Source organism: Sapajus apella, unplaced genomic scaffold (assembly GCF_009761245.1).
Source record: "Sapajus apella isolate SASKATOON/1434 unplaced genomic scaffold, GSC_monkey_1.0 scaffold28, whole genome shotgun sequence".
Classification (NCBI taxonomy): Eukaryota; Metazoa; Chordata; class Mammalia; order Primates; family Cebidae; genus Sapajus; species Sapajus apella.
The window spans coordinates 10,554,317-10,566,293 of record NW_022436968.1 but is presented as its reverse complement, the minus strand read 5'-3'; the positions used below and the strand labels follow the sequence as shown (position 1 = coordinate 10,566,293).

At 36.8% G+C, this 11,977-nt stretch overlaps 1 pseudogene; it reads right to left on the bottom strand.

Moving 5' to 3' along the window:
- Positions 1 to 10,494: 10,494 nt before the first annotated feature.
- On the bottom strand, positions 10,495 to 11,029 carry LOC116560973 (annotated as a pseudogene).
- Between the last annotated feature and the right edge of the window lie 948 nt (positions 11,030 to 11,977).

Sequence of the window (11,977 nt, the reverse complement as noted above, 5' to 3'; positions counted from 1 at the left end):
GAAAAACCTTTCTGTTTTCATGAGTATGTTAGCTGTGGGCTTTTACATGTAACCTTTATTAAGTTGAGGCAATTTCCTTTCATACCTAGTTTATTCAGATTTTTTCCAAGATCATGAAATGTGCTAAATTTCATTAAATCCTATTTCTGCGTCTATTAAAATGATCATGTGATTTTTAGCCTTCATTTTTTTAATGTAGTCCATCAAATTATAAAACTCCTAGATGAAAATATAGAGGAAATGCTTTATGTCATTGGGCAAAGCAATAGTTTCTTGAATATGGTTCTAAAAGCACAAGCAACCAGAGAAAAATTAGACAAATGAGACAACATCAAACAAAAAACTTCTACACAGCAAAGGAAACAATTAACAGAGTAAAATGGCAATATGTGGATTTAGAGGATATATTTGCAAACCATATCTTATAAGGGATTAATATCCAAAATATTTAAGGAATTCCTAAAACTCAATCACAGAAAAGAAATCACTTGATTTAAAAGTGGGCAGAGGGTTTAGATAGACATTTCTCCAAAGACATAGAAATGGCTACCATTTCTATGAAAAGATGCTCAACATCATTAAATATTGGGGAAATGAAAATCAAAACCACAATTAGATATCACCTCCCACTTGTCAAGATGGCGTTATATATATATATACAATAACAAATATTAACAAGAATGTGGAGCCATTAGAACTATTGTACACTATTGCACTATTGACAGGAAGGTAAACTGCTGCAGCTGCTATAGAAAACAATTTGGAGTGTTCCATAGCAACTAGAATAACCAGTAATTCTAGGACTGGTGTTTGAATAACACTATATCTCTACAGATTTCAAATGGAAGTCTTATAGAATACTAAAGCAGAATGTTTAATTATTTTCAATAAACACATAGAGCACATAGAATAAATTATTAAAGACTAAAGTGTTTGGATTTTGCCTTTTATTCCAGTTTCCCCCATTGATTGCTTTCTGGTTCATACTCTATTTTATTCAATAATTGTATTGGTATACCAGTGTGTATTACTTATACTAGCTTTTCAATGGCATATTTTTATCATTTCCATTATCCATCCTTTTGCACTATATTATTTTGGGTTTATCATTTAAAGTGCATATACTTACATTTTTTTCCTTTCACCAGTGAGGAGCTTTCTCTCTTAAAGAAATGACATTTTTCTAAATAATAATTAATATCAAATTTTAATAATTATTGCTTTTTTTACATTGCCTTATCCTACATCACCTTTTATAATTGAAGGAAAGTTACCATATTCCTTTATGAAAGTTGTGTCATTTTATCCTATCTCCCAGTCCTTCTCCTTCTCTTCCCACTATTTCCAAGAAAATTGACAGCTATTCAGAGATTTCATCTTCAATTTCTTTCTCAGCATTCTTGAATGGATGTCATCCAGGCTAAGAGATTTACATTTTTATAGAGCAACTAAGTGCTCTGTAAATATACCGTTTCTTAAAATCTTCTCTGCTATCTTAGTCTTTGTATCACTTTTACCAATGTTGAGTCAAATTTTGTTGTTTGGGGTAGCCATTCAGCTTGCCAGAAAAAGCTGAAAACTTGTATAATTTTTGTTGATGTGTTAGTAATAAAGCATTATCATAAAATAAACTGAACATTGATTTTAGCATTTCTTGTCTTATACTAAATATAATTTAAAAGACTATTCTATGTTCATTTAATACCTTTTCACAAGAATCACATCTAGTTTTGCTTTAAAAGATTTCATAGCTTGCTGAAAATTTATTATAATTACTGATTGTCATGCCTTCTATTTCATCTTGTATATGTTTTATTACAACACGTTAAATGAGTGGCTCTTCAAATACTATTTTCTTTTTTCTTAAGATTATTCACAAACACCTCTTTAGAATTATATTTCTTAATCAAGTGTTATATGTTTTTCTATTAATGAATTCTGTATTGTCCTATAAATGTGTAAATTTCAGTATTTTGTTTTTATTTATCTCTGTTAAGTTAAATTAAAGAAAAAACCCTTTCCTTTTGAAGGTTGTATATTCAACTAGACCAAAGTAAGCAACATTGTCAACAATAAATTTTAAGAGTTCAGATTGAATTTATTTCAGATTTTCTGTCATTTCAACTTCCCTGCCAGTTACTTTTCATTGGCTGGAATTAAGTACAGAATAATCCCTCTCATAATTCTCTCTAGCTTCTAAGAGATTAAATTGACTTTAAGGTAAGCCAGGCATTTACCAGACTCAGCTTTTAATAGAATGAGTTCTATGGAAAGTCTGAAAAGATTAAATCTTCCTTTTTTATTATACTGTCAGTTTCTTAAACTCTGTGAGCTTCTGTTTCCTTAACTATAATACAGAGGTAATGATACTTTCTCTTGCTTGTGCATTTTTCATTTATTTCAAAGAATAAATGAACCAAAAATATTGAGATATTTTGAAAATCTTTACAAATGCTTTCAAATGCAGTAAGAATTTTATTTATGTAAGCATTTTGAAAAAATAGTTTTGCTTCTTCTGGCCACAAATCACACAGGATTATGAAACCTTTTATGTATTTCATCATGTGGCACTCATCTAAATAGGTAGGTTATCAAACAGATAATGTGCTTTAATATCTACTATGTAACTATTCACACATAGCTAGACTGACTGTATAGTTAACTAATGACTACAATAAGTAATTTATTCAGAATGTAATACTTACTCTACATGGTAGAAACAGTGAAACTCCCCAAAGATGTTGATTTCCTAATGCCCAGAACCTGTGATACATTAGGTTACATGGCAAAGAGGCATAAAGTTGCACATGAAATTAAGGTTGCTCAGGAACTGATCTTAAAGTAGGTATATTGTCTTAAATTATACAGGTACACCCGAAGTATTCACACGAGTTCTTAAAAGTGTAAGACGAAGTTGGATGAAGGAATTTGAGTCAGAGATAAGATGTGAAAACAACATGGCCCGCTATTGCTGGCTGGAGAAAGCTGGTTGGATGGAGTAAGAACGCCATCAGTCAGGGAATGTAAGCAGCCTCAAGAGGCTGAAAGAGTCAAGAATTCAAGTCACTGCTAGGACCTCCAGAAGGAAGCAATGCAAGCCTCCCACCACCTTTACTTGAGCCCAGTGAGAACCATTCAGATTTCTGATGTCCCAAACAGTATGACAATACGCTTGTGTTGTTTTAAGCCACCACCTTTGTGGTATTTTGCTTCAGCAGCTGTAGAAAACTAATACAACCAATATTAGCTTGTGTTAATAGCAACATTACAAAATACCTTCTTTGAGTAAAATCTTCATGGATGACTACATAAACTGGACAATACTGATTGTGGGGCTGTGGAAATAAATTTCACTGTTGTTTTATAAGTGTGTTCACTTCATGAGAGTCTAGTGCTGTGTTCTGTCCCATGATCTGCACCCTGGGACTATCTGTCTTGGCATCCTAACTGCAGTTTCAATGAGGCAGAGAGCAAAGAGAGACCAAGATCAGAGGGGCTCATTATACCACTGGCTAGAGAACCCAGCCACTGACATGAAAGCAGCTTGGGGCTGGCTGGACACAGGTGCTAGGCCCAGCTTTTCCAGGTGAAGCTTTCATCACAGAACAGTGCTGTCTCCACCTGGCCATAGGTGCCGTGCCCTGATTCGGGCCTGGTTAGGCTGCCTGTGTCCTTCCCACTGATCTGCCCAAGAATGAGGACCTCCCACCACTTTCACTCCCTCTCCAAGCCTTGATGGGACCTCCCACTTACTTGAGGCCTCATGTGCTTTGAAGAAGCTTTGAGAGCCAATGTGGTGTCTTCCATGGGTCTCCTTTCTTTGCTGCAAGTAATCAGCCCCATGTGTTCTCTTAAACTGAGAATTGCACCTGGGCAATTCCTGTTTCCTAAGGTGGTCTCTGCTGCTAGTTAAGAACCCACAGCAGCCCTCTGTGAGGCTTCAGTGGCCTCAGAAACCAGAGGGTCCAGATCGGGGCTTGCTTGGGCCCTCTGCTACCAACTGCTCAGCCCTGCTTTAGGTCCAGCCACTTGTGGCAAACAACCTTGTTTCCTTACACATTCCAGCATGTGACTTTGGTGCCCTGTTACTTGTGAAAAATCTTGTCTTTGATGTAGTCAAAAATATTCATGTAGTTAACGTAAAAAATATGTGACTCACAAGAAAGCCAACTGCATGTCTTGTGATGGAACAGTTCATAATGTAGTTCCTAGACCACTTTGCAAATTGTTCTTGTCACCAGATGTGTTCAGACAATGCTGTGCAATTGTGGGGGAGGGTAGGGGGAAAGATGAGAGGAGATACTTCCTGGTCTTTTTGTTTTATACCTTCCCCAAGAGGGGACAGTCTGGCCAACTTGCTCCAGTAATGTAATAAAGACATTGCAATAAAGTAAAAAAAAATAGTGATAAAAAATAAAAAAATAAGTGCATTCATTTTGGTAACATGAACAAATAGAAAAGAGGCAAAACAATTGCCCTATATCTTTTCCAAGACAATTACTTAAGGTGATTTCCTCCTTGGCAAGTCTCTTCCTAGTCAACATGAAGCACTTTATAGCTTATGGAAAATGCCAAACATTTAAAATTTGAACAATGAAGATAAAAAAAATTCAAGACTCTTCCTGGGTTTTCACAAAGTGGATCTCTAAGATATATTTCTCATGAATATCACTACTACCAAAATGGAAGTTATAAAAATAAGTTAAATGAAATAATAAAATAAAAATCACATGAATATTGGCATAACAAAATTACATGCATAAATACATCCACATGAACACGCACACACACACACACACCAATGATACGTTGAAGTAGTTTCATAAAAGAGTTTGGTTGTATAGTAACTACTAAAGTAACTCCAGGAAGTATTAGCTTAGAAAAATTTAATGGACTTCCTTGGAAGATCAGAAAAAACTTATTTTTAGAAGAAATAGATAGTATCATCATCTAATCAACTTATAGTTTATTGTTTCTGATATGGCCTTAAGATAACCTCTCCAGTTATAGTGATTTTTTAAAATAATTCAATGTTTTAAAAACATTTAATCTGTTGGATACATTTTTTAAATTGATTAATATCCAAATCATTCAGTAAACCATAAACTTAATAGCAGTAGGGTTCATTAGTGTTTATCTTCATTATTTTATCTTCAGAGCTCAGGATTTTGGTAGGGTAAACATCAATGAATATTTGTCTAATGGATGCTTTTAATTATGAAATAATTTCTTAACATTTTGAGGTTCTTTTACAGTCTCTAAGTGTTCTGTATAGAAAAATCTCTACCTTTCAGAAAACACCAGACTAAACTTCACCTATGCCAAATGACAAAGAATCTGAAGACTAGTAGTATTTTCTGGATGATGTCCAGGAAATACATGTCAATCATGAGAAGGAAAAGTACTTCTAGGTTATTCAAACTCCAAATTAGAGACTTCAAAATAAATTACTGGATGTCCCATGTTGTCATCTGAGGGGCAGATATCTAAGACTCCTGAGACTTTTATGGCATTAGGAACCAGTTTTGTTTCTTCTGTTTAAAAAAAAGGTTTTTTAAGATTTGCACTAGAATTTGCAATGTTATACTGTATCTAGAATAAAATAAGTGTTATTGTAATAATTCAAATTGATATAAAAATTCCAACTGATTTAAAAATGTTGAGGACAGCAGGTTTTTAAGTTATTTTCAAGGGTATTATAAATAAGTTAGAGCTGGAAAATTATGAATCAATGCAGTCATGTTTCAACTGGAGTTTATATATGCTTCTTTTATACTCTAGAGACAGTGAATAGATGCTTCAAAATTCATATACTCAAATGAGATTAGCCCATATGTAGGAAACAAAAATAGCAAAAAATGTATGTTCACATTGTGTGATTACACAATTTCCAATAGATTTTTTCATTTTGAAGGATGATAAACAAAGATAAGACTTCTAAATTTAAGGTAATCTGCTGAGAAGCAGAATAAATCAGAAGAACAAAATAACCTAGAAATTTTAAAATGAAAGAAATTATAAATAAATTCCTAAATTATACTCTCATCTAATACAATATTTAAATATGTCACATATTTCCAGGACCTAGGTCATGTTTGATAGTGTGAAAACCATCAGGGGGAATAGTTCAAAGAGAAATAAAAATCATAATTCCGCTTAGTAATATAGCCAGTTGATTGCATTTTACACAACTAATCTCTTTGCCTTATTTCTTGTAAGTAAACGTACAATGTCTTTTTACCAAATTTATAGCCAACTGTAATTGATAAATGCACATAAAATGTATGGATGTGTCACAGGATACTTCAGTTTTCCCTTCACTAGCCAGAAACCTCTGGCCAGCGGCTTCTCTGAGTATTGTTCACACCTGCCGGGCTCATTCCACCTACTTGGCCTGGCAGGCTGTTCTCAGCTCGTGCTAACGACCCAGATCTCACACTTACAAAAGGCATGCCAGGCGTGGAGTGGCAAGGGATGTGAGCAAGTTCAGGCTCTGGCCACTGTGCACAATCAGACACACTAGCTGTTGCGGCAGGGTAGGCAGCTCCAGATACTGCCACAGGTTCCAGCTTCATGTGAGGCTGAGGCTGGCCCAGATGTATTGCATGTGGCTTCCACTGTGAGCATTTGCATCTGGACAAGTGGAGCACAATGGTACCTGGAAGCCTGGAGACACCAGGAACCACAGAACCCCAAAGAGGATGTCACAGCCCTGACCTGGGGAGCCCCTAGGTTTGGGGCTGCAGCTTTTCTCTCCTTCTAGTCTCCTCTAACATGGTGAGTGGGGGAGGTGTGTTTCAGTCCTGTTTGTGATACAGCTCTTTTAGTCATTCCATTCAACAGGTATTCAGTTCTTGTCCTGCATCCAGAAGAATGAGGCATGCAGACAACTGGAGGGTGAGCAAGGCGGAGAGGAGCTTCATTCAGTGGCAGAACAGTTCTTAGGAGACCCTAAGTGGGTAGCTCCTATGTGCAGGCAGGTTGTCCAAATGTCTGCAGCCCTCAGCAGAAGGGAGACCTGAAGTAGGTAGGTCTATCCACAGGAAGGATGTCCCAGTGAGTCTGTTCACCTCTCATGTGACAGGATACCAACAGTGGGTAACTCTTCTCTGCAGGCAGGTCATCTTGACATCTGCACGAATCTGGCTGAGTCCAGAGATTTTATGGGCCTCAGAAGGGAGGAAGTGCATGCAGATTTGTCCATGGGCAGCCATGGGAGGGCCCAGTAAAGGCACCATAAGATCTCATTTGGTTCCAGAAACTGACAGCCTGGCCCCCAGGCCTCAAGCTGTCCCTGGCCTCGAGTTGGGGTTTCACTGGGGACCCGTTCCTTTCATGCCTGAGAGCCTGTCTGTCTCCTGCTGCCATTTACAGCTCCTAGGCTATTTATGCTGAGGCACCTGAAGGCCCGTGCTGAGCCATCCTCAGTTACCCTTCAGCCTCCTTCCCATGCCTATTGATGCTCAAATTCCAGAGGGGACCAAGGTGGCAGTGGTCTGGCATGTCAATACTGCCCAGAACTTTTACATACCCAGCTGGGTTGTGACAGCACCAGGGCTAAGCCTTAACTTTGCTCTGATATCTGAGCAGGTGCCAGAAGTGGGGAGAAACCAGGCAGTGGGAGCAGACACTTTTGAGTTTGTGGGGAAAAGGAGGCTTCCTGGGCCCCTCTGAGTGAAGAGATGCTCAGGTCCACAGTCACAGCTGGGTGGTTGCAACTGTTCCTGGGAAGGTGGGGCTACCACTCCTCCAACTTGGAAGGAGGCAGGGCTTCCACCTGTTCCTAGCTCCAATCTGCTCTGTGGAGCACATAGTCCCAATTTCACCTCCCCCAATGCAGCAGCAACATGACAGCAGCAACTCCAGATGGATCACCATTGCCATCAGTCCCCTCTCTAAAAAGGTACATCTAACTTCTGTTAGGATAAGGATGATAACTGTTCTTTTTTATTCTTTTTTTATTTATTTATTTTATTATACTTTAAGTTCTGGGATACATGTGCAGATCGTGCATGAATGTTATATGTATACACATGCCATGTTGGTTTGCTGCATCCATCCTCCCGTCATCTACATTAGGTGTTTCTCCTAATGTTATCCCTCCCCAATCCCCCAACCCCCTGCTATCATTCCACTAGCTCCCCTACCCCTGAACAGGCCCCAGTGTGTGATGTTCCCTTCCCTATGTCCATGTGTTCTCATTGTTCAGCACCCACTTATGAGTGAGAACATTCAGTGTTTGGTTTCCTGTTCCTGTGTTAGTATGCTGAGAATGATGGTTTCCAGCTTCATCCATGTCCCTACAAAGGACGTGAACTCATCCTTTTTATGGCTGCATAGTACTCCATAGTGTATTTGTGCCACATTTTCCTTATCCAGCCTATCATTAATGGACATTTTGGTTCGTATAAGTCTTTGCTATTGTAAACATTGCTGCAATGAACATACGTGTGCATGTGTCTTTATAGTAGAAAGATTTATAATTCCTTTGGGTATATATCCAGTAATGGGATTACTAGGTCAAATGGTATTTCTATTTCTAGATCCTTGAGGAATCACCACACTGTCTTCCACAATGGTCAAACTAATTTACACTCTACCAACAGTGTAAAAATGTTACTATTTCTCTATATCCTCTCCAGCATCTGTTGTCTCCAGATTTTTCAATGATTATCATTCTAACTGGCATGAGATATCTCAATGTGGTTTTCATTTCATTTCTCTAATGGCCAGTGATGATGAGCTTTATTTCATATGTTTGTTGGCTGCAAAAATATCTTCTTTTGAAAAGTGTCTGTTCATATCCTTCACCCACTTTTTGATGTGGTTTTTGTTTTTTCTTGTAAAGTTGTTTAAGTTCCTTGTAGATTCTAGATATTAGTCCTTTGTCAGATGGATAGCTTGCAAAAATTTTTTCCCATTCTATTGGTTTCCAGTTAACTCTAACGGTATTTTCTTTTGCTGTGCAGAAGCTCCTAAGTTTAATTAGATCCCATTTGTCTATTTTGGCTTTGGTTGCCATTGCTTTTGGTGTCTTAGTCATGAAATCCTTGCCTATGCCTGTGTCCTGAATGGTATTGCCTAGGTTTTCTTCTAGGGTTTTTATGGTGTTCGGTCTTATTTTTAAATCATTAATCCATCTAGAGTAAATTTTTGTATAAGGAGTAAGGACAGGATCCAGTTTCAGCTTTCTGCATATGGCTAGCTAGTTTTCCCAACACCATTTATTAAATAGGGAATCCTTTCCCATTGCTTGTTTTTGTCAGGTTTGTCAAAGATCAGATGGTTGTAGATGTGTGGTGTTACTTCTGAGGCCTCTGTTTTGTTCCGTTGGTCTACATATCTGTTTTGGTATCAGTACCATGCTGTTTTGATTACTGTAGCCTTGTAGCATATTTTGCTGCTTCAGCTGGCAGGGGGCATGGTTTTGAGGAAAATGGCAGTCAGATATTCTGTCAAAGGCCTATCTAAGAGTCCCCAGTGAAAGGGAGCCATTGTCCAAGGTTCCATTTGCATGACCATTTGGAGTTTGAATATTTGAATTTGAAAAGAGACAAACCACTACATTAGAAGACCAGAATCAAAACAAAACATGGGTTAAAGACAGCTCAGAAACGTTGAGGCTGCTAACACACCCAGAATTAGGATATTGATTCAGATTTTTACATTACCTCTCCCTTTAGTCTCTTCTGAGTTTCAGACAGCGATCACTGCTTAGTTAAGAATAAGCAAGATTAGTCTAAAATGTCAACCAAAGATTGACAAATAAATTTGGTTTTTTCTTTGCTTTACAGTAGCTTAGCATAATAACCCTAATTATGATTGACAGCATGTACTCAGACATTTGAATTTGAGAACTCCCATACAATTTTGGAACATACATCAATATTATTCACTAAAATATAACCTGAAGAAGATTACATGACAATCTCATTAACTAAACATATCAAATATTTCTATTTTTCATGCTCCAGTGGCCCTCTGTAGCATCCTAAAGTTAGGGGTTAGAGAAGGCAATTTCAAAGCTGAAATTTGATTTTAGGAAGGGTAGCAAATATGTTAAAGCCTTAAAACATTTGATGTTATGAAGTAGAATTCCAGATTTCCATAAGTCATTTATTTAGCTAAAATTATGACTCAAAAAACGAAGGCAAAATCCTTTACTCATTAAGAGGAAAGACTTAGCTTTCTTAACATTCTGTTTCTGGTCTTTCCCTTCTTTTTCAGTAGTTTATTTACAAGATAAATTAAAATATTTTATTATCCTTTAATATTACGTGAAATTCTTGTTCAAGAGAAAGAAAGCCAAATTTCACACTTTTTATTAGTCTATTATTAGTATCAACCCCAATTGTTTAATGAAACCCTATAGACAAATTGATTAAATCTTTATCAGTTTGACCATGAGGTGATATTCTTATACATATTTTATAGCAAATTTCCCTTAAAGCAGATTAGTGCCTTAAGGAAATTTTCTTGTGCTTTTTTTTTTTCCACACAAAAGTTTTTAGTTTATTAAGCTTCTTGTGAAAAATCCACAACTGCCGTAGATAACATCATTGCAGCACCTTTACTCCTTCGGCTGTGATCTAATTTCTAGCTCACTTTTTGCCAGCACCAACATTGGCCTTTGCAGTCCCCCTGACTTTCTTCATTCTGTTCTTGTGTTGCTTTCATTGCTTTCTTGAGGTCTTTTTCTTCTCATACAGGCCATGTCTTGCAGGTCTATGTTTGGGTTCATTTTTCTTTGCATAGTCCAGGGAATCATAAATCATGCCAAAGCCAGTTGTCTTGCCACCAGCAAAATGAGTTCTGAATCCAAATACAAAGATGACATCTGGTGTGGTCTTGTACATTTTGGCTAGTTTTTCCTGAATTTCTGTCCTAGGCACTGTTGCCTTCTGAGGGTGAAGGACATCAATGACCATTTGTTTCCATTGAAGTAGTCGGTTGGTCATGAACTTTCTAGTGCGGATAGTTACTGTGTTGTTCATGATGGCAGCCTATCCTTAGGCAGCCGAGGAGGAAAAGCCTTTGTTGTGCTTTTATTCAAATGTTCAGTTTATGGAAAAACCAAATAATACCTTTTTGAATTTAGTCAATATGTTCATGCACAGATTTGCTTTTAAAAATTTACCATTTATGAAACTTCCACAAGCAATTGTTTGTGGAATTGTGGCAATTGTTAAAAGCTTTTCACTTTATCTTATCTAATTTAAACCTATCCTTTAACCCTATAAACTAGGGGGAAATTGACATTCCCATGCCTTCTTGCAATCTTTTACAATAGATACATTTTATTTTCCTTATACACCTTGCATGTAAATCTATATTTAGTAGTCTCAACAACATGTTATAATGGTAACTCTTACAATTTTTAATTTTGGTATAAACCTGCAAAGTTATTTTAATTATGCCCTAGGTGCAAATAAGGTCTGACTCTTTCTAGCATAGTTAGGGTTATGGTTAACTTCGTATGTCACCAGGCCTTACCAAACTGTAAGGCAGGCAAGCCAAACAGTTCTCAAAAGCCAAAGAAGGAATTTATGACCTTAAAGGATTTAGTAAACCTAGTTTCTTACCTGCATAATTTAGACTACATGTCCACATTTCCAAGACATTTTTTATTTTACCAATAATCTTTAAAGCTGTTTGAATTTTTCAAAGAATAAAGCAAATTAATTAAAAATCATTGCAGCTTTATTCTTCTTTAAAAATATTTTATTTAAGCACATGTTTTTTCTTAAGCCAATCAATTAGAGGTCATTTTTTATAAACGTCACACATATAACACGTATATAACTACAAACAAAGACAGAAAAATATCCGGTAGTTGTAAGGTTTTTCATTTGCCAAACTCTTAATTGTATTACTGGTCTCAAGGTGGAGCGCTTCAGGAAACAGGCCTAGGAAAACCTGCAGTTTCTAGGTGCCTAATAATCAGGCATGACAGGGAGACTAAAAGAGGTTTTGAGAG